We start from the raw sequence: 22,459 nt of genomic DNA on the forward strand, positions 1-22,459 counted from the left end.
CTCTTGACAATAAAAGGCACAGCAGATTGTGTGTGACGTTATTCTTGTTATAAATAAAAAATCAAAGTTCTTCTGATTTTGGACAGGCACGAATCTATAGAATAAGGTCCGAATTAAAATATCACAACTGGGATAGTCGACTGCGAATTTTCCTGACCAGTGAAATTCACTCTTTCTCCACTGCGTCTCAGCTTGGTTTTTTTAAGCTTTCAATACTTTCGTGTGGCTGTTTTAAGATTATTTAAAAAAATATTTTTAGTGTTGATTGCTACCTGGTGTCGTTTTTAAGGATTCTTCTATAGAAGTCGCGAGTAAATGTGGCGGCATCAAAAGTGGTAATTTTGATCTTTGGTTCTTCAATAGATTTATTTTGAGTCTAGAAATTAATTGTTTAAGCTCTTAATTAAAGGGTTGTCCTCCGGCAGTGCCTGGAACGTTTTTTTTAAATATAAATTTTGTAATTTTTTTCTTTTCAGTTTTTAGATTAGGCTTTTAATTTTTTCGCTTTTACTCACTAAAAAGTGAACAATGTTCCGATAAATAATGTTCGTGAATTTCTTTTCAGTTTCGTCAAAGATATATGAAGAAGAGTACAGTTCCTTTCACGGATCTTAGGGTAAAACTGAAAATTAGTATAGATTGGGTAAGTTTTCTAATTTAGTATACTCTTACTATTTTATTTACTCGCTTCTTATGCTAGATTGTTGAAAAATCTGTTTTTTAGAGGTTTTGAAGAAGAACAATCAAGGAGAACAATTGTCTATCCTGGCGGAAAGATTACCCGAATCTTATCAAAGACATACTTTTTCAAAGCCTTCATTTTTGTCCTGGCGTTTCCTTATAATATATACTTACACTGATAGCTAGAAGCATTTCCATAAGCGAGGCTTGAACCCACCGCCCCATATTTTTCTCTAGGTAATAATTCGGGGCCAAGCAATGATGATACATTTTCTAAACATTTACCTTAAGTTGACTCAAATCCTTGCCGGCAAACTCCTTACGGGAAAACGAATAATGTTTTCTTTACAAACGATTGAAAATTCGGACCTTACGATTTTTGGTGTTTCATAAACGATAATATCGGACCTTACTTCATATTATCTAAGGTTAAAGAATTTAAGACCTTCATTTAGGCATTTAACAATATATAGCCTCCATGTTTTTTTCTTTACAATGTCTTTCTGTTGGCAATCTCAATGGTCAATTAAAGAAATCGACTGAGAGATGCTGTAGACAAAGTTGTAAGAGAAGAACAGTGCGGTTTTAGATAAGGTAGAGGATGTGTTGACCAAATTTTCACTCTTAGGTTAATTATTGAGAAGTGGCTGAGTTGCCAAACACCTTTGGTCCTCATTTTAATTGATTATGAGCAAGCGCTCGATTCTGTTGAGAGACAAGCTTTAGCAAAGATCTTATCCATGTATGGTATACCAGACAAGTACATCAAAGTGATTAGTACTATGTACAAGAATAACATTGTTGCAGTAAAGGTAGGAAATAAGATTAGCCGCTGGTTTTGCATAAAATCAGGAGTTAAGCAGGGTTGTTTTTTATCCCCCTTTTTATGGATCTTTTTGACGGATTTTATCTTAAGGAGCACAGGAATTGCAATGGGAGACCACAGAATTGAATGAGGAGGAAAACTCTCCTAGAATTAGAATATGCTGATGATTTAAGCATCCTAGACGAAAGTGTGAGCAAAAAGAATGAACTTTTCGAGGTTTTGTGACTTCAGGGTGCTAGAATAGGTTTAATCAAAAGTGATCAAAAGATTGATCTGGTTGGCAGCTACACTTACCTTGGTAATATTGTTAGTGAAGACAGTGGGAGCAGTGAATATGTCAAAAGTATAATAGCTAAGGCTCAGAGTGCTATTTCACAGTTAGAGATTAGAATATTGGAAGTTACAGTGATGACACTTGTCAAATATGGCTCTGAAGCATGGGTGCTCCGAAAAGCGGATGAAGATTTGCTAGATGTTTTCCAGAGAAATTGCGTACGGATTGTTCGGGGTACCCGACTGACTGACAGTATTTCAAATACTAAGCTGTCTGAAAATGAGGTTTAATCCCCTTTTCAAGGGCTATAATGAAAGAAAAAGATGACAGATTGCCGAACACTGTCCTTTTCGTCTAACCGCTTAGGGCTAAACGGATAGCAGGTTTTCTTCATCTGGGGTGGGAGGATATAATAAAGAAATATTTAAGGAAAATTGGAACTTCCTGCAAGGGGTGCGTAGCTGTGTTGGCCTTAGGCAGCTTGGTGCTGTGGTGAGTTGTTAGTAGTAATAAAAGACATTTAATATTCATTATTGGATTATGATTTAGAATAGCTCATCAATACTAATTTTAACAGTCAAAAGTTATTCATCAAGACACATTTATAGGGCTTTAAGATTTGAATAAACAAAAAGTGTTTTGTTTGATAACCTTATATAATCAAAATCACATCTTAATTTTAAATTGAACAACCTCAATCTCCACCATAACTCCTCTAGTTAGGTTTGTATAATTCTCGTCTGGGAATAGGTGGCAACTAAGAAAAAAGTAGAAATTCTCCATATAATGATTATCATCCAAAGATAGATTACAAGCCCGACTACCTTTACACTTTCCCGAGTTTAATTCCCCCCCCCCCTAAGAATTTGAAATGTTTTATTGTCTTTACAGGCTGTCACTGAATTCTTGTTTTTGGGTTGAACGTAATTTAATATTTACAAAAGAGAGGTAACGTATTTAAGTTAAATAGAAATTGAATTTTCTTATGTTCTTTACCTTTATTTAAGTTAGTTAAAAATTATTTTGGTAATTTGGGTAAAACTTCGATTTTTTGCTTTTTCAGAGAGAGAGATAGGGGGGAGAGATAGTTCTGTCCAAGACAAAGCACTTATCTGAGGCTTGTCACAATAATTTAACTTTCAAGGAGAAGTAATGCTCCCAAAAACAAAGGAGAATCGATGTTATCTTAGTATCTGTATTTTCTTAAACTTGCTTTGAAGAATAACTTTCGACACATTTATTCGTATGATTCTTTACCTAAAAATCACATCCCACGCTTTATATCTTACATATATTTACTATCTTTAGTTTGTATGTTTGGAATCCAATTTCTCTGACTAACGTATTTCGAAAATTAGGAATGTTGAACTGTATTAAAGAAAACATTTCTTCTTGAGAGTGCTAATTGACAAAATGCTTCTAAGATGGCTCCCAACAAAAAAAAAAAAAAAAAAAAAAAAAAAAAAAAAAAAATCACCCAGCTGAAAGTAATCCTTTAAAATATTCTTCTGAAACCTACAAAATATTTGTTTTGAAACACTTATATATGAAATTTGTTCGCTCAATTATTTTAATAACATAAGAAACTTATAATAAAAATTATTTAAAAATAATTTCAACCGAGAAAGAGACGTTTGTTGAGTAGCAGTACTAAACATAATGGGTGTATCATCCTATTGATGTTGTTGTGTAGCAATAAAAGTTAACGTAACGAAGAAAATCGTAGTAGGTGCACAATTTTCCTGAAAAAATCGTAAAAAATCATGGTTTTCAGTTTTTAATAGGTAAAATATGGAACCAAATGTGGAGCAAATGGTGGAGAAAAAATGTTTTTACTTTGATGTCCTTCGTTCTTTAAGCGTTTAATAGTTGAAAAAACAAGAAGAAGTAAAAAAAAATGTGGTGATATAAATCTGGAAACAAATGAGAATCAGTTCTACCCTACACTAGAAAAAAACTGGAAAAATGAGACAAATTCATTATAAATTGTTAGAAATGGGCCTTTACTGAGTTTTAAAATCCTGAAGGCCACTGTACTTTGTTTTTACAAATACAACATCAGAACTGTGTCTAACATATGCATGGTGTCTAAATATAATATAAATGGACTTATAGGATATAGGGTTACTATCAATTGTAGTTACATAAAATAATGTAATCGTATAGTTCCGGCATTTTAATAATGACAAGTTTATTAACAATCTTTTTTTAAGGCCCTTCAAAGAGCATATTAGATGTGGACCAGTTGTTGAAAATAGGTAAGATGCATTTTTATTTGTCAGTTCGTATTTCAGTTATGAAAAATTTAAACCCCTACAAATGTAACTACTAGAAATAAGATATTTAGGTATTAATAATAGATTTAGGAAGAATAGATTGTCAATGCTGCTAAATGATATTGCCAGATAATGTATTAAATTTTCTTTTTCAAGTCCTACTGATGACGCAATCGGTTGTACACGCCGGTCATAGGCATATAGCGCGTCTACATGCCTAATGTGTTAGGTAAAACTATTCTGCATAGTATGTAATAAGATTTATTTTTTACTTCACACTGTCCAAATGCTTTACAGTATTTAATAATAATAATTAATAACAAAAGTGCTAGAAAAAACATCGAAAAATCAAGGTATATAAAATATGAAAATACCAACTTTCATTGGGGTGTGATCGTGCTTTGTTTTCTTTTATAGAATTTGAAATTTGTTAAATTGTTAACTATTTAGTGTTTTTGTTTAAAAGAGGCGGAACGCGTCTACCTGTCCCCTAATATTTGGATACAGTGCTTGGTTCCAGTTTAAAAATAGTTGAAAACGTTTACTTCTTAAAAGCAAACACTTTGGGAGTCGGCTTTTTCGGCCTTTGGTCTTTTGAATGGCTCGTCTTATATTGAATAAAAGCAGTTCATAATTCTAGTCTGAAAGAAGATCTGTAGTAACCGTCTGTTCTATTAAAGTTCGCATGTCATACATTATTTAATAAGGGGGGATAATATTATTGGCTAGTGGGTCCCGCACGATTCCATATATTCTTGTGGCATCCACTCCTAGAATACAAGGGAATGGTAGCTTTTTATATACAATTGCTGTTACCGTTATTTCATTATTCCCTGTGCTAAAGTATAAGGGACATTCCGTAAAAATTGTCAGTTTGTGCCCGGTTACAAAGGTCAAGTCTCTCCCAAGCCACTAATTATACCAACGACCTCCTCGAAATTTTAAGAGTATGGAGGAAGATATATAGGATTGATCGATTTCTCCCTGTCTAATGAAAAAATTGCTACACCACAGAAGGCTTGATTTGATGAATCTACGGCATAGTTTGGATGTATGATTACTTACGTACTGTCGAATTTTTCTTCATTTATGTAGATTATAGATCCGCGGCTCATTTGGGATGGAGTGGGGCGCAGTCAGAACATGACTGTTTGTTATCAATGACCCACTAAGCATATTTCATTTTCATCTCCTGGATTATATATGTTGATCTTTACCATCCACGGAAGGCTTCACTCATCTGGTTCTAGATGAACATGCAATCTCAGAATACCCTTTTCAGAATGGAGACTTATGTTTTTCTCCATTATTTTAACATTTGTTTTCCCGCAACCAACCACCAATTCCACACATAATCGAAGGCACACAATCTGACGGACTGTGGAGAAATATTTCTCCACATATTTCTCCACATTTTGTCAGAGCTCAATTAAAAAATATAAGTAAATAAAAAATATACTAAGAAAAACTTTAAAAAAAGATAATGATTATAAATACAACTTTAATCTTACTTGGGTTAAACACTTGCTTTGGATGAAAGACGAAGAAGGTTTTCACATCTTTTTTCAACTGGTAATATCAATTTGGATTTCCGATTCTCTTTCATAGATTTTGTTAGTTTGAATTTTCTAGGAATTATAGATTTTTCATCATAAGTAGCATTTTTGACATTTGTGTTGTCACTGGCAATGCCTTGATGCAACACATTAGGCCTTATACGCCTATAAATTTTTTTCGGTTTTGACCATTCGTGAAACTTATATTTCTCTCAGTAACTTCCCTGTGATAAAAAATTTTCAATCTATAATTCTAACATTAAAAACACATATAATCAATCCTACAGTCATGATAGCAGTTATGAAATACCCCTAAGTTGAGGCTAATAAGCCTTCATAATAAGTGGCTCTTTCTATTTTGCGTCACCACAGTAGACCAAATTGAAATGATTCTACTCCAATTAGGATTGATCCCAAGATTACTCCTAGAGACCACGATGTGACTGCATTAAACATATAATTTAATAAATCGTATTTTACCTCAGGAGGAACGTATCTATCACTATAGAAATAATTCAGGTCGTCCAAGTTATGGCAGAACCAAAACCAATAATTATAATTTTATTTAGTATATAGCTTAATTTCTACAAAACAAAATACGTCAAACATAACATCAGTGGTGGAATACAAATTTTAGCCCGCTTGGATTGAATTCCTGAACTGATGTGGTTTAAATAGTGGTCCAAAATACGCATAGATGATATATCCGATCTACTTGTTTTTGTAGACTTGATACGACTCAATTTCTTTTTCTCATACAATAAATTGCTTTTGTTTGCTGTCAATTTTTCTAGAGTTGAACGAGATTGTCTTATCGCTTCCCAAATGCTAGGAATATATCTAAACCTTGAACGGTTAAATCCTGCAATTGTTAATAGATTTTTCAAATTTGTCCACACCGAATGTTCATGTTTCTTCCATACTATTTTCAGTTGTGTACAGTGGCAAACTGGATTCTTTTTCTGATGTTTGCTATTGACTGGGTTCAATTCCTCTAGCTTGGCTTCTTTTTCTCGCTTCTAGATTCTTCTGGAAAATTAGACTCTGGTTTTGTCAAGTAATTATAGAACTATGGTTGTCCGGAGATGATCTATCTAATTTCTGGTTCCTTTTCACTTTTCAACTGCAAACAACTGGAAAGTAAATCCCACATCAATTTTGAACATCTCAGCTTTTTCAGTCTTCTAACAATCAACTTTTTAAGATTTTGCTAACGTAGACAAAATTTAATGGGTTTTCTCCCATTCGAATTGGTCTCGAGATTACTTCTAGAGACCAAGATATGACTGTATTAAATATTTAATTTTACAAAAACGTATTCTACCTCAGGAGGAACGTATCCATCACCATAAAAATAATTCAGGTCGTTGGCTGAAAAGAAAAATCTGTCATCCATCATCTGCACAACGTAGATAAATTTGGAGACCACACTGCCTTTCTTTGACGATAAAATAAAATTTCAAAATAGGGATAAAATCCTTTCTAATAGACAGTGTACAAAAATTTTCTTGAATTCAACGACATTGTCTTATCGCTTTCCAAATTCTAGGGATAAATCTTTGTCTTGGAAACTTCACTCCTGCAATTGTTAGTTGATTTTTTAAATTTGTCCACACTGATAGTTCCTGGTTCATCCATGGTAATTTCAGTTGTGAACTGTCGCAAACCGGATTATTTTTTGATTTTTGATATTGACAGGCTTCAATTCTTCTAGCTTTGCTTCTTTGTTCTCGCTTCTAGATTCTTTCGAAATTTAGACTGTTTTTTTTTCACGTAATTATTTAACTATAGATGTCCGAAGGTGATCTATCTAATTTCTGGTCGCTTTTCACTTTTGACTTTTCAACAACTTGATACTAAATCCAACACCAATTATGAAAATCTCAGCCTTTTCATTCTTCTAACAATCAATTTTTCATGGTATTTGTGCCAGGTCTTGGTTCCATATTTTCTCCCGTTGTTATGCTGGGATTTTGGTTTGAGTGCTCCAATTCACGTCTAGCGGTGAAGATTGTGTGGGCTAATTTTCATAGTGTGTCCAGAGTAATAATTGACTCCTTTACAACTTTCACTAACTTCTTTTCACACATCACGACAATAATTTCGCTATTTGGGATGGAATAGCGTTCGCCTTTGGCCCCCGCAACTGCATGTAGACTGGCCATACTTAAGATCGCCTGATACGGCGATCAGGTATACCTGTGATCTATAATCCTTATGCCATGAATTGCAGTGAAGTAGGTATATCCCTTTAACCATAAGCCTTATATATCCAAATATAAAAATAATGCTGGCAAATGTTTCTTCTAAACTTTCGTTGCTCTGACGAATGTGTGGAAATGTTCCTGGAAACTCTCTCAAATTGTCATCATGGAATCTAACAACGTCATACCTTCCTGGACACTTCCCTTCCTAGTTTTCAAGTCTAAATTAGTCCTATGCAGTAGAAGACCATGATCTTTACTCTTAACATCGATAACAGCACTCCTCTGTGCCATAGTATCTTAAATGAATCCTGCCACTATTTTTTTATAGTAACATAATCAATAGTAACGTTTACGTTACTACATAGTAACGTTAATCAATAGTATATCAGTGTTAGTTGTAATGGTATTTAGCATGTGGATACCATTTAACTTACGGGTCATTTAATGACTAAAGACTTTATTGGTGATTACTAGATTGTTATACCTACAAAACTACTGTCATCTATAACAATTGCAGTTTTTTTTGTCCTTCACCAAGTTCATCTAAACTCGGACAACATTTATTCACATTTAGAACGACCTGAGTATAGGAATCTCGGAATAAAACACCATGTTTATACCTGGAATCTTGTCTGTTTGTTCCTGTAGCTATAAGTAAAATCAATGTACCTCACTAGGACTTCCGCAGTAGGTTCTACAGGAGCTAATAGCTAATATTACTGTGACTGATGCTCTGCACTTTTTGTCATAAAACACTAAAGGCACTGGTTTGATTCATTTTGCATGTTTACCCGTTTCTGCGTTTATTTGAGACCTGGATAGTTTCATTTTGAGAATAGCACAAGAAAGACCGTGAATTGGAGCATGCTTGAAAATGAGAAGAAATAAAGATCAAGAAACGTTATTATAAAATTTTGAAAGTTATACCTGTGAACTGTAATCCATGTGCCACATCTCGCATTGATTCAAGTATATCCCTTTCACAATCAGTCTTACACATCCAAATATAAATATAACTTTGCCAAATATTTTAGCCAAAATTTCATCATTCTGAGCAATCACTTTGAAAAAAAACCATGGAAATCATCGCTGCAGAAATATGCAAACAAATGACAGTCCTGAAGAAGGTAATAAACAACTATCAAATAGTCAATAGCCCCTGACTTGAAATAAGTCAATAGTCCCTTATTTTTTTAAAACCTAAAGATTAAAAACATAGGAAATATCATGGTTTAAACAGAAACCTAAGAGCCATGATTTAACTATTTGGAAGTAAAATAAAACTATACAATTCGAAGTAAAAACCAAAAACCAGTTCATCGGTTACATCTGAAACAAAAACCGATTTTTGTGTTATAGGAATGATAAAATAACTTAATGTGTAAAAGAAGCTCTTTTTCGTACTCCTTAAATGTTATTCTCTACGAAATTTTGTTTTTACCTTTGTATTCAAACATTTTTATGCAATAAAAGCTACATTAGTTCATAGCTAATTCCCAGGAATCATTTTCTCTCAGTTTTAGCAGTTTTTCTAGTTCAAAGCACTCATCTGTTGAACTTTGACCTTTTTTGGAATTCTAGCTGAATCCATAAAAACGACTAAAATTGCCTGGGAGAGATTTGTTGCTGGAAAAGTCGTAACGAATAGAAAAGACTTATAAAATATTCTAAGATAGGAAAATATTTTTCAGACTTTGACTAGATTTGCTATTGAAGTAATGGTGAATTAAGAAAGAGGTATTCTGGAAAAGTTTTAGGCGTAAAAGAAATCTGGTTTATGCAAAACATGGCTAAATGCACTTATAGGTACACTTATAGGTTTTAATGCTTAAGATATATCAAAGTTTTGCGCACTTTAACGTTTTTGTTCAATATTTTCAATGTGATTCCAAAGAGGACCTTGAGAGGACCCCCTTCCTCCCAATGTCAGTTGAATGCACTAGTTAAGTATTTTTGCTAAGTAGTTAAAGCTAGATGGCAGTGAATATTAAGTTTTTGTCAGGTGCATATTCGTAGAAAGATACAATTACACTCGTAAATTCTCACAAGTGAATCAGACAAATTTGTCGATTTTAAAATAATTTTCTTTTTCAAATTATTTTCTTAGGCATTTATTTTGGTATATTTTATAGACTTGAATGCTGAATATTTCACTATTCCCACTTTTCGAAAAGTTGCTTTGAAATTCCTTATTAATTCTTTTTAATTTACATTACTTCTTAACTTTTTTCATTCTGTTTAGTTATTTTATCTATATGCAGTTTCTGTTGTACCAGGTGCAAAAAAAAAGAAAAAAGAACGAAAGAAAACTTGTGTAAAAATCGGTATAACTAAGGTAAAAACAAACGTTGGCAAACAGCTTAGGAATGTCTAGCTTTCCTTTGAAGCCGGAGTTCCCTTTGTGCATCATCAGGCTGTTAACCTTTGATTTTGACCAACGAAAAGCGTTACCAAATTTAAATAATTAATTGTACTAATTTATTTTCAGGGTTCAACGTGACAATACTGACTTAAATATGGTACTGCCTTAATCACGTCATAATTTTGAAACAATCAAAAGAAAGTCTAAGAAAACTTGCGGTTTGGTGTGACTATAGCTAAGATGGGTCCACAAATTTTTATTTTTATTTCAATGTCCTTGGCACTTCAAGTTTTAACGTTTCTAAGTTCTTGTTCAAACAGAAAAACACTGAACTTCTTTGTTTCTACGGAAACGGCCTTGATACCTCCACTCTAGTATTTTAAAACTTCATGAACTTGGGTTTTGTAGTTCTCATTAAGACCACACTCCCTTTTTTAGGTGTTTCTGCCCTGTCACTAATGCCATTGCGCTAATGCCATTGATTGTCAGTGACTTTCTTGTCACTCTAATTAATCACTTTGAAAGAAAAAAACCAAGCCTGTCATCGCTGCATAAATATGACAAAGAATGACAGTCCTGAAAAATGTAATAAACAACTTTATCAAATAGTCAATAGCCCCTGACTTGAAATAAATCTATAACCCCTTAGTTTTTTAAAACCTAAAGATTATAACCGAGACCAATAATAAAAGAAGGTTCTCAGATAAAGAAGCATGGATTAAAAACATAGGAAATGTCATGGTTTAAACAGAGACCTAAGAGGCGAGATTTAACTATTAGAAAGTAAAATACAAGTATAGAATTCTAAATAAAAACAGCTATATAATTATGTCAATTTAACCATAAGCCTTATTAATCCAAATATAGAAATAATTAATCAAAATAATTCTAAAGAGATTTCGTTTCTCTCCTTCATCAATTTGAAAAAAAACCCGATCATTTCTTTAGAAACATGAAAAAGAATGACAGTCCTGAAAAGCTAATAAACAACTAATCAAATAGTCAATAGCCCCTGACTTGAAATAAGTCAATAGTCCCTTATTTTTTGAAAACCTAAAGATTAAAAACAAAGGAACTGTTATGGTTTAAACAGAGACCTAAGAGCCAAGATTTAACTATTTGGAAGTAAAATACAACTATAGAATTTGAAGTAAAAACTGGCCATACTTAAGGCTTGACCTGAAACAGTTGTTCTGATTTCTAATGTAGAAATTTACGTTCAATCGTATATCTGCAAAGTCGAGGTCACTTCGCCACCAACTCTATTCATAATCATCACAATTGAATTGTTGTTTTCAATATTCAAGTCACGCATCTGTTTCACTACTGTACGGGCAGTTTCTTTATCAATAGAACCCATTAAATAAATAAATCGGCGGTCATGCAACTTTTAGGACAAAATATCGAATGATAGGTGTGTCGTCGTCTGCCTGCTGTCTGCCATCACTACTGGGACCTTTCCTTGATTTACTGTTGATTTACCAGACGTGCTTGGAGGTTCCCTCCAATTCTTAGATGTACCTGCTATAGGATTATTCATATCAGAAAATTATTTATCATACATTTTATGATTTGTCTAAGCAACAGGTTTTTGAAATAAATGTTGCTCGTTTGCTTGGAGCAAGTGCTTGTCTTTCCACAATATTGCATGCTTCCAAGGTTCATAGTATGGTCTGCTTCAAACGGCTTAAACCTTTGGTCCTAAAGAACCATTGAACTGGTCGAGAAAAATTCAATTACTACTGCTACTACTAGTAACAACTCACCGCAGCACCAAGCCGCCTGAGGCCAACACAGCTACGCACGCTCCTCCTCTATCCCAATCTATTCAAAGCCTCTTTTTTACACCCGCCAATGAAGTTACCACTTCCTTAAAGTCTTTCTTTATGACGTCCTCCCACCCTAGACGAGGACGACCTGCTTTCTCTTTAGCCCTAGACGGTTGGCCGGAAAGAAAAATCTTCGGCAATCGGTCATCATTCATCAGCACAACGTGCCCTAGCCACCTCAACCTTTGTTTCATTATAGCCCCAGAGAGCGGTACTGAACCACATTTTTCAAAACATGCATTTTCAAACGTATTCTAGCACCCTGAACTCGCAAAACCTCTAAAACGTCATTCACTTTGCTCACACTTTCATCTAGGATCCTTAAATCATCAGCATAATCTAAGTCCAGGAGACTTTTTCCTCCCCAATGGAGTTATTGGTCTCGCATTGCCTTAACTGTGCTCCTTAAGACAAAGTCCATCAAAATAATCCATATATAGGGGGATAGAACAAAACCCTGCTTAACTTCTGATTTAATTCAAAATCAGCTGCTAGCCTCATTTCCTACCTTAAGCACAGCAGTGTTATTCTCGCATATAGCACAAATCTTTTTAATGCATTTGTCTGGTATACCGTACGGGAATAAAACCTTTACAATGGCTCTTCTATCAACAGAATCGAACGCTTGCTCATAAGCGACACCTCCTTAGTTCATATTTTAATGCTTTCTTCCCTTTTTTGAAGTTTCTACAACAAAGCCTATAAAAACCGTGTATGCCAAAAAGGGCATAGCTTAAAACCCTTGCCTCGAGGGTTGTGGGAGTCTCCTCCTCAAAAAGATACCTTCACAAGTCACTTTCAATTAAAGAGTGTCCTCTTTAACGATACCTTCACAAGTCACTTTCAATTCCCCACATTTTTGTTGAGCAACGCTGAAAGTCTTAACTTTGAAAAACTTAATGAATTAGACACCCTTTCCAAAATATATAGATGAGGTGTAGTCGCTATTACTCAAGTTCAAGCTCAGAATTTGCACATGTTAAGGATTAACAATTTTTCTCAATTTATTAAACTCAGACCAGAAAACCACCCTCTGGGTAAGAAAGGTGGCGGAATTCTGTTTTTGTCCGTAATGACTTGTATCCAAGTGAAATCTCAATTCCTTATCTTGCTCCCTTTGATTAGATTATGTGGGTGTGTGATCGACGTAAAGTCTTGCCGCGTCCTTTCAATTTAATTGTCCTGTGTTGTTTTAATTATTCCCCTAATAAGAGATCCGCTGACAAAATAAATTTTATCGAAGAATTGCATGCAAGTGCTGAATTTGTACTATCAAAATACCCAAATGCAGGAATTTTCCTGATGGGTGACGCAAACGATATAAAACTTGATTCTACATGTAATTAAATAAAAAGAAAACAAGTTTTTTTTAACTGAAAGTGAGAACGAAGTTAAAACTTAAAACGAACAGAAATTATTCCGAATATGAAAGGGTCTGTGCCCTCCTCAACGCCTCGCTCTTTACGCTAAAGTTTTTTTTTGTTTAAAAAAAATAGAGTAGTGAGAAAGTCAAACATATGCGTAAAGAGCGAAGGTTGAGGAAGGGATAGACCCTTTCATATACGGAATAATTTCTGTTCGTTTTAAGTTTTAAGGTCGTTCCTTACTTTCAGTTCAAAAAAACTTGTTTTTTTTAATTTAATTTTTGAACGTTTTTAAGTTAATGCAGGTTTTGATTTTTAAGGGCTAGTTGCTTCGGCAGGTGAGTTGTTACACACTCCTACGCGGTTTCCGACCTCCATGGCCACCGTCCTGCTGTCTGGAGCAACCAACTCCTTTCCGTGGGATGGGGAATATGCAGTGGTTTGGGCGCTTTAACCGGACATTTGGTTCATCCCACAGCGCCAGTTCTGCTTACCAAAAGTGGCCCACTAAGCACTCGGATCCGAAATCCTTGCCGCCAACAACACCACGGTCGGCAAGGCATCTCACCCATTGAAAGTTTGAGAATAGGTTGAGGCCGTTACGGCCACAAGGCCTCTAATCATTCGCTTTACCGGATGAGACTCCCGTCTCCTTTGCTTGAGCGCCAGCTATCCTGAGGGAAACTTCGGGAGGAACCAGCTACTCGATGGTTCGATTAGTCTTTCGCCCCTATACCAAGCTCCGACGATCGATTTGCACGTCAGAATCGCTTCGGTCCTCTATCAGGGTTTCCCCTGACTTCGACCTGGCCAGGCAGAGGTCAACCTCTTTCGGGGCCCATAATGTGTTCACGAGGTGCGGCGCATACACACATTAATCAAGGCGACCCGGTGATGAGCCCTCTCGAGCGTAGCCGTATAGCAAATCAGCAGCGATCGCACTTCCTGAACTTTCAGTACGCAATCTCTCTACTCATCGACCTCTGACTCGCTCCCACGTTAGACTCCTTGGTCCGTGTTTCAAGACGGGTCGGAAGGAACTCGCCTACTCTCCGCTCACCCAGGAGACCCACAAAGAGGCTCCCAGCAACAGAAGCCGGGCCGAATCGTTGCCGGGAATCCAGCGTCTTGAAGCCAAAGCAACAAGAGCACTGGATCCTTTCACACCGTTCCAGCCGCGTGCGGATTACGAATCCACCCGGGAATACACGCCATGAGCAACGTAGATGACCAACATGACCAGAAAACAGCCGAGGCTGCCCTCAGCGATCACATCAGCACTCGCTACCCGCAACGATGATCCCGAAGAGGGCTAGAACTGAGACCGTCATTATGTATTACACACCTGTTTGAGGTAACTATCTGTTTAACTATATATAATGTGTTATGTACTCAAGTCACTCTAGATCCTGTTCTCCGATTGTTATCATTGGAGACGTTTGCCATATTTGGCTTTTACAAAATGATTAGCGCTGCATTCTCACGCAACACGACTCTAGATAGACCTCGGAATGCCGAGCGTTATTCCGTCCTAAGGGCATGACACCCTCTCTGGGCAATCGGGCCATATTCATGAGGACTTTAGACTGGACAAACGACGGTCTTACGAGGCTCCCAAACACTGCATCGGTCGAAATTGCCTCCTGAAGGATTCAATTCACCCGTAGTGCTGGGCTTATCCCTCTTCGCTTGCCGCTACTAGGGGAATCCTTGTTAGTTTCTTTTCCTCCGCTGACTAATATGCTTAAGTCAAGCGGGTCGTCTCGCCTGAGCTGAGGCCGGGTTTTTTTTTACATAAACTGACAGGGTCATTTGTTTTTCAAACCAATCATCCAAAGTCACCTGGTCACCACTAACCCTGTAGTGCCAGCAAGTCCCTTGGAGTCAACAGTTCAACATCAAATAGTTATAGTAGTCTATTCCTGTGCCGAAGGCTGTCAGTCAAAGTGTTTTAGTTGAAAAGAATTTGGATTCATCCCCATTGTGGGCCTTCTACTGTGCACAAAACATCCTGATAAAACTCCTCTCCGTCCACCCCCCCTGAGCCCAGGGACCAGGACCCAGGGGTTTGACTAGTAAACTGTTGATAAACACAAGTCAGATCCCTGGTTCATGTCTACTTGATGAGATCACTTGCACTCTTTGCACCATGGAGACCCTCACAATCAGCCACACGAGGCACATGATACCAGCATAACGAGACCAATACCTCTCGCCAAATCCTCTCAACATCAACAGTTTACACAAAACTTAACGAGATCGCTTACATTCTCTATAGGTTGTAATCAACAACAAATAGTAGCAATGAGCCTCGCAGTGATGTTAATCAATACCGTATGATAGCAACATCCGTCTCTCAGCCAGACGTAGTCCAAGCTCAAAAACTGGACATGCGCGTTCAAATTATAGATGCTCCATGTGTCCTGCAGTTTGCATGGAATCACATGTGTAGCTGCGTTCATCTTCGTAATGTGAGCCAAGTGATCAATCCTCCAGGGTCATTCTAATGAATGTTTCAAATTCTCCCTCAACCCCGGCAAATGAAAGTTCACCATTGCAACCATACCTCAAATAGAGAGGTTTTATATATACAAGGCACTAAATGGAGAATTGCTGATGGGTCGAACTTATCCGGTCATAATTTATACAATTTATTAAAAACCAGACTCGAATTATCTCATCCGTAAACATTCTACCCACTACAAAGATATTTAATGAGAAGTTTGTATTATTGCTTGAAAAATCGATGCTACATTATTGGAATCGCAGTGCAAGACTTTGGCTCACCTGAGGACTCACGTGCCTCTCTTTTGACCAAGCCAATCCCTTCGTCTCGCACCACTTGGGCCCTCAAGAAGAGTAGAGAGTGCTTCCTGGGCCCCACCAAAATGTTGCTGGGGCAACAACTACCACAGTGATAGTAATCTGATGTCCACTATTTTGGATGGCATGAATTTGGCCCACAACCACAACTCAAGATTTATCACCAGCTTTGCATGCTCATTTCCACAGAGAGCCCCCACTACAGATCAAGATATAATATCTTGTTGCTGCCAAAAGCAAACCCTCCATCCTTCTAATGGATAAAGACACCAAGACCTCAAGACAATACCCAGTCATCATCTCGTGGCCCCCCACACACAAATATGCTGCTGGGGCAACAACACTCACCTCAGTGTTGGTTCATCTCATCATGACGTCATATTGATTCCATTGAGATTTGTTACCTTAACAGCCTTTGCTCTACTCCAACTGAGAGCCCCAACTACAGAGCCAACTCAGGTAGTGCTCACAGTCAATAATCTCCCCAGTTATACATTAGTAACAAACTAAACTTTGAGGTAATAATCCCCACAATAACTGCCCCAAAGCTCCCTTTCCTCAAGACTCCGTTGAGCACTCCTTTGTTCAACGAATGGCCCCCATGACTGATAATGCACTAGGGTACTGCTCACACGCGGAAAACCTACTTGTGCACCTCAAACACCAAACATGGGAACGTATATCAATAACAAAGATTAGACAAACTAATGACCACAGGGGCCAAGATTCTGCTTTTTGCTTATTAAATGCTAATGATCCTTCCGCAGTTTCACCTAAGGAAACCTTGTTACGACTTTTACTTCCTCTAAAGGATCAAGTTTGAACAACTTTCAACCACACCACGGGCGGCCTGGAGGCTGTCCTGGCGAGTCGTCCGAAGTTCTCACTAAATCATTCAATCGGTAGTAGCGACGGGCGGTGTGTACAAAGGGCAGGGACGTAATCGACGCAAGCTAATGACTTGCGCTTACTAGGGATTCCTGGTTCATGGGGGTCCTTGCAGTCCCCAATCCCAACCACGGAAGAGGTTCAGTGGTTACCCGGTCCTCTCGGACAGGGAGGACGCGCTGATTCATCCAGTGTAGCGAGCGTGCGGCCCAGTACATCTACGGTCCTCACAGACCTGTTATTGCTCACTCTAATATGGCTAGTCGCCTCTTGTCCCTCTCAGAAGAGCGATCAACCACTCTGATCTATCGTCTTTTTAGCAGGCTAGAGTCTCGTTAGTTATCGGAATTAACCAGACAAATCGCTCCACCAACTAAGAACGGCCATGCACCACCACCCACTGACTCAAGACAGAGCTCTCACTCTGTCAATCCGTCCAGGGTCCGGGCCTGGTGATGTGTCCCGTGTTGAGTCAAATTAAGCTGCAGGCTCAACTCCTGATGGTGCCCTTCCGTCACTTCCTTTAAGTTTCAGCGGTGCAACCATACTTCCCCCAGAACCCAAACACTTTGGTTTCCCGGAAGTTGCCCGCGGAGTCATTCAAGTAACATCCGCGGATCGCTGGTTGGCATCGTTTATGGTTAGAACTAGGGCGGTATCTGATCGCCTTTGAACCTCTAACTTTCGTTCTTGATTAATGAAAACCTCATTCTCTTGAGTCTTGAGTCTGGAGTCTTGAAACGACTCCATTTCTGTTTCTCTTACAATAGCTGCTTTGGTTTGCTTTCAATTTTTTTAGAGTTAAACGGCCTTGTCTCACGCTTCCCCAATTCTAGGGATATATCTATGTCTTGAACACTTAACTCCTGCAACTGTTAGTAGAATTTTCAAATTTTTCTAAACCTCTAAACCTTTTCAAATTTTTCTAAAAGTTCTTGGTTCATCCATAATATTTTCAATTGTGAAGCGTCGTAAACCGGATTCTTTTTCTGATGTTTGATTGATATTGACAAGGTTCAATTCTTCTAGCTTGGCTTCTTTGTTCTCGCTTCTGGATTCTTCTGGAAAATTATACTCTGGTTTTGTCACTTATAATTAGGAACCACAGTTGTCCGAAGGTGATCTCTCTAATTTTTGGTCGTTTTTCATTTTTCAATTGCAAACAATTGAATACTAAATCCCACACCAATTTTAAACATCTCAGCCTTTCCATTCTTCTAACAATCAACTTCATAAGTTTGTGCGAACGTAGTCTGGTAAAGTGGTTTTAAGGTTGTAGGGTGAGGTTGTAGTTGATGCCTTTATCACTCCCTTTATAGGAGAGATATTTATGGTCCTAAGGTAATTAAACTTTGGTAGCGTGCCTTAGGCTATGACCTTACTAATGGGGCGTGCCAGCTGTGAATATTTGAGGGACTAAATTGAGATCGTAAAGAGGTTGGCTATAACACAATTCTTTTATTCAGGTAATACACAATGGTACAGGTCTGATAATATATAAGCCGCTTGGACTGGTTGTCTCAGGGAGTCAACAAGTATAAGAAATCTACAATACAATAAGATATTTGAAAACTTACAATGATCCAACAATATTCCAAGCTATTTCTAATAAGAAAACAAACGGACAGAGGTTTGCTCTGCAAGTCAAAGAGTTGTCCCTCAGTCTAAAAAATTCTGAGTATATGTATATATATATATATATATATATATATATATATATATATATATATATATATATATATATATATATATATATATATATATATATATATATATATATATATATATATATATATATATATGAAAAACCAACCGCATCTATCCGGCTATTTGAAATACTTAGCCAGGAAATTGCTTATTGAGCAAGTTTCTTTCAAGCTTACACAATCTAGAGTGTGTTCCTTTATCTTAATAAAAAGTGGCATTTTAAAACTTGTATTTGCGTCTTAATGTTTTTACTAAAATCCCAAATTTGACTTAATTAGAAACCGTCACCACAATACTTCCCTCCTTGAGAAGAGTTATCCAAACTCTAAATATTTCACTTTTTAAACAACCATTTTTTTAATATTATACATGGTTTATTGGCATCATTTTGGGTCATTCTGTGCATATACCCTCAATGGGTTTCTTTAGGGCCATGTTTATGGCCAAATATTTGCCATGTCCTTTCTTCCCAGGACATCAATTTTTGGAATTTGTCCTTGTTATTCTCTTCTCTTTATTTCTTTTTGCCTTTAAGACTATAAATTTCTCTTCTCACCCTCATTCTTATGTGCATCCTCTGTTTTAGTTTGATCCACAGTGGTTTAAGCATCATATTAGTGTTTTTGCTTGAAATACAAATAAAGTTATATTAAAAACTATTTGATTAAATGAGTTTACATTTAACTCGCATCAATACTTAATTTATCTGGGTGATGTAGCTGATTTACCATTTATCATCCGTGGTAAGGAATGCCTTGGATAAATTATACATATTAGAAGTTTACTTGACAACGACAGAAACGACAGTTTTTCTTTCGTTGTCAAGTAAACTTCGAAAGGTTCGATTTTCGCTGGTTTCTTTTTCTTTATTTTTTCTGTTTTGTTTAGCACTGAGGACGAATCGCCGGAGGCCCTTGTCAAAATATTTACTAATTTCTTCTTCTTCAAGGTTCGCCATTGGGTGACAAAATTCTCGTTTTTCACCTTTTTTATTTTATTTTTCATTTTATCATTTTCTTTCCTCTCTGAGTTTCATTGAACTTAATGGATGCCATTTAGGCTGTTAGCTATTTGCTTATACATCACAAACATTGAACATTTCTGATTTAACTTCACTTTTCAGTCAATAAATTAGTAATAAATTTTCACTAAATACTGGATTCTGTTGACGCTGATTGTGGACCAAGTAACTGTATATCAATGCATCAGAAATTTGTTTATAATGACATAACACATGAACCAAAAAAATTTGTTTGAAGTACATCTGACTTTGGTTGATATTGACAAAAATTAACCTACAATTGGTTGAAAAAAGAACTAGGTCTGTGATCTAAAGAAAAAATTTAACTATCTGTATACAAATAAAGCATTAACGGTTGTATAAAAAATAAAAAAAATTACACACTATTAATATACAAATAGTTCTTTTTAATTAAGAGGCTAAAATTTTTTCTCAATTGTTTTCTAAACACAAAGTGCCGCTTAAATAAAAACATTTTGTTTCTGCTTGGTTTTTAATTATATTTATATTGTTTACACATTAAAGTTAGCATTTATTATTAAAAAGACTTAAAAATTGTCATCAACTTAGAAACAACAATAATCAGTACAATACATTTTGGTTAAAATTTAAAAAGTTACTTTAAGACCCTATATAGTAATATAACAATACACAGAACAATTTTTTTTCAAAGTAAATTTATCACAAAGTAAAACTAAAATTTGGTACAGCTTTTTTTCCCAAAAGCAAAACACTCAAAATACCAATTAAATTACAATCAAAAATATTATTACTGACATTGCAAAGAATTTCGCTCCATTATTTTTCATAATTTTTTTTTTTTCTTTCAGATTATTCAATTTTTTTGCGAGTGATTATGGTTTCGTCCAGACAGTGGTTTATACGTCCATCCCTCCGAGGATTTGATGTTTCCTATAATTCCAATATTTAAAAACACATATAATCAATCCTACAGTCATGATAGTAGTTCTGAAATACCCCAAAGTTGAGGCTAATAAGCCTTTATAATAAGTGGCTCTTTCTATTTTGCGTCACCACAGTAGACCAAATTGAAATGATTCTTCTTCAATTAGGATTGATCTCAAGACTACTCCTAGAGACCAAGATGTGACTGCATTAAACATATTATTTAATAAATCGTCTTCTACCTTAGGAGAAACGTATCCATCACCATAGAAATAATTCAGGTCGTTGGCTGAAAAGAAAAATCTGTCATCCATCATCCGCACAACGTAGAAAATTTCGGAGACCACACTGCCTTTCTTTGACGATGAAATAAAAGTTCAAAATAGGGAGAAAATCTTTTTTAGTTGACAGAGTACAGAAATTCAGAAAAAATACCAGATATTTTGGTCACATATACAGTGTCGGTCACTGTATATGTTACCGAAATATATGGTATTTTCTGTGAATTTCTATATACTGTATTAAAAAGGATTTTATCCCTGTTTCAAACTTTTATTTTATCATTCGCACAACGTTCCCTAGCCACCTCAAACTTTTTTTCATTATAGCCCCAGAGAGCTGTATTGAACCTTATTTTTCAAAAATCTTTGGCTTAAAGAGAGAGGTATTGACTAGGAGGTGAACCCAATCCCTTACGTAATATTTTCTTTTTGTTATGTTTTGATGTTGCTCCTTACTTCCAGTTGAAAAACTTGTTTTTTTATATTTAATTTCTGATCTTTTTTTTAATAATGCTGGGATATTTGGCGCCCCCTTCTTAGTAATTTACCTCCCCCATGAAAACTTCCTTTATGGAAAGATCCTCCCATATAACCCCCTACCAGAAAAGATCCCCCTGAAAACGTCTGTATACTTTCCAATAACCAATACTAGATGTTAACAATGGGTAAAGTTCAGAACTTCATTCCTCCCGACGGGAACTTCGAGGGATTAAGTCATGCCAAAAGACATAGTTATCATATTTTTGACCATGCTCAACAAAATGGCTACCTCAAAATTTTTATCGGGTGACTTTGGGAAAAAATGAGCGTGGGAGGGGGCCTTGTTGCCCTCCATTCACTTGAAAAGGGCACTAGAACTTTTAATTTCCGTTCCAATGATCCTCCCACGATATTCTAGGACTACTGGGTCGATTCGATCACCCCTTGAAATAAATAAACACGTATCCATGATCTTTCTTCTGGTAAAAAAATGCAAAATTCCACATTTTTTTACATAGGTGCTTGAAACCTCTACAGTTGGGTACTCTGATACGCTGAGTATGATAGTGTGATTTTAATTAACTTTTAGGGGATCTTCCCCCCTTTTTTCTAAAATCAGCCAAATTTTCTCAGGCACGTAACTTTTGACGCATAAGACAAAACTTGATGAAATTTTTATATTGGAAATCAGCATTAAAATCTTATTCTTTTGATGTATCTATTTTTATCAATATTCCGTTTTTTAGTTTCGGTTACCATTGAGCCGGGTCGCTCCTTACTTACATATCATTATCACAAACTGTTTGATGCTTTTAATTTAAAACAGGTCGTGAAGGTCCCAACTACAAAAGGTAACACTACTCTTGATTTAATCACTAATCTTTCGAAGTTTTACAAACCCGTCTCCACTCTGACCTGTCTAGGGAGTAGTAAATACTTTTGCCTTCTCTTATCTCCGCTGGCTAAAGTTAAACAGTC

The 22,459-nt window shown here is 36.2% G+C and overlaps 1 long non-coding RNA gene and 3 pseudogenes across 1 annotated transcript; 1 reads left to right on the forward strand and 3 right to left on the reverse strand.

Moving 5' to 3' along the window:
* Positions 1–562: 562 nt before the first annotated feature.
* Positions 563–21,492, forward strand: LOC148943068 (uncharacterized). The gene is made up of 3 exons (XR_016143071.1): positions 563–643; positions 3,995–4,039; positions 20,645–21,492. It is a non-coding gene; the product is annotated as an uncharacterized LOC148943068 (long non-coding RNA).
* Positions 5,704–7,009, reverse strand: LOC148943069 (uncharacterized; annotated as a pseudogene).
* LOC148943070 (5.8S ribosomal RNA) lies at positions 15,726–15,875 on the reverse strand (annotated as a pseudogene).
* LOC148943071 (small subunit ribosomal RNA) lies at positions 16,949–18,108 on the reverse strand (annotated as a pseudogene).
* Positions 21,493–22,459: the final 967 nt, after the last annotated feature.

Source organism: Artemia sp. Qi Xiang Cuo, chromosome 16, assembly GCF_049724085.1.
Source record: "Artemia sp. Qi Xiang Cuo chromosome 16, ASM4972408v1, whole genome shotgun sequence".
In the NCBI taxonomy this organism is placed as follows: Eukaryota; Metazoa; Arthropoda; class Branchiopoda; order Anostraca; family Artemiidae; genus Artemia; species Artemia sp. Qi Xiang Cuo.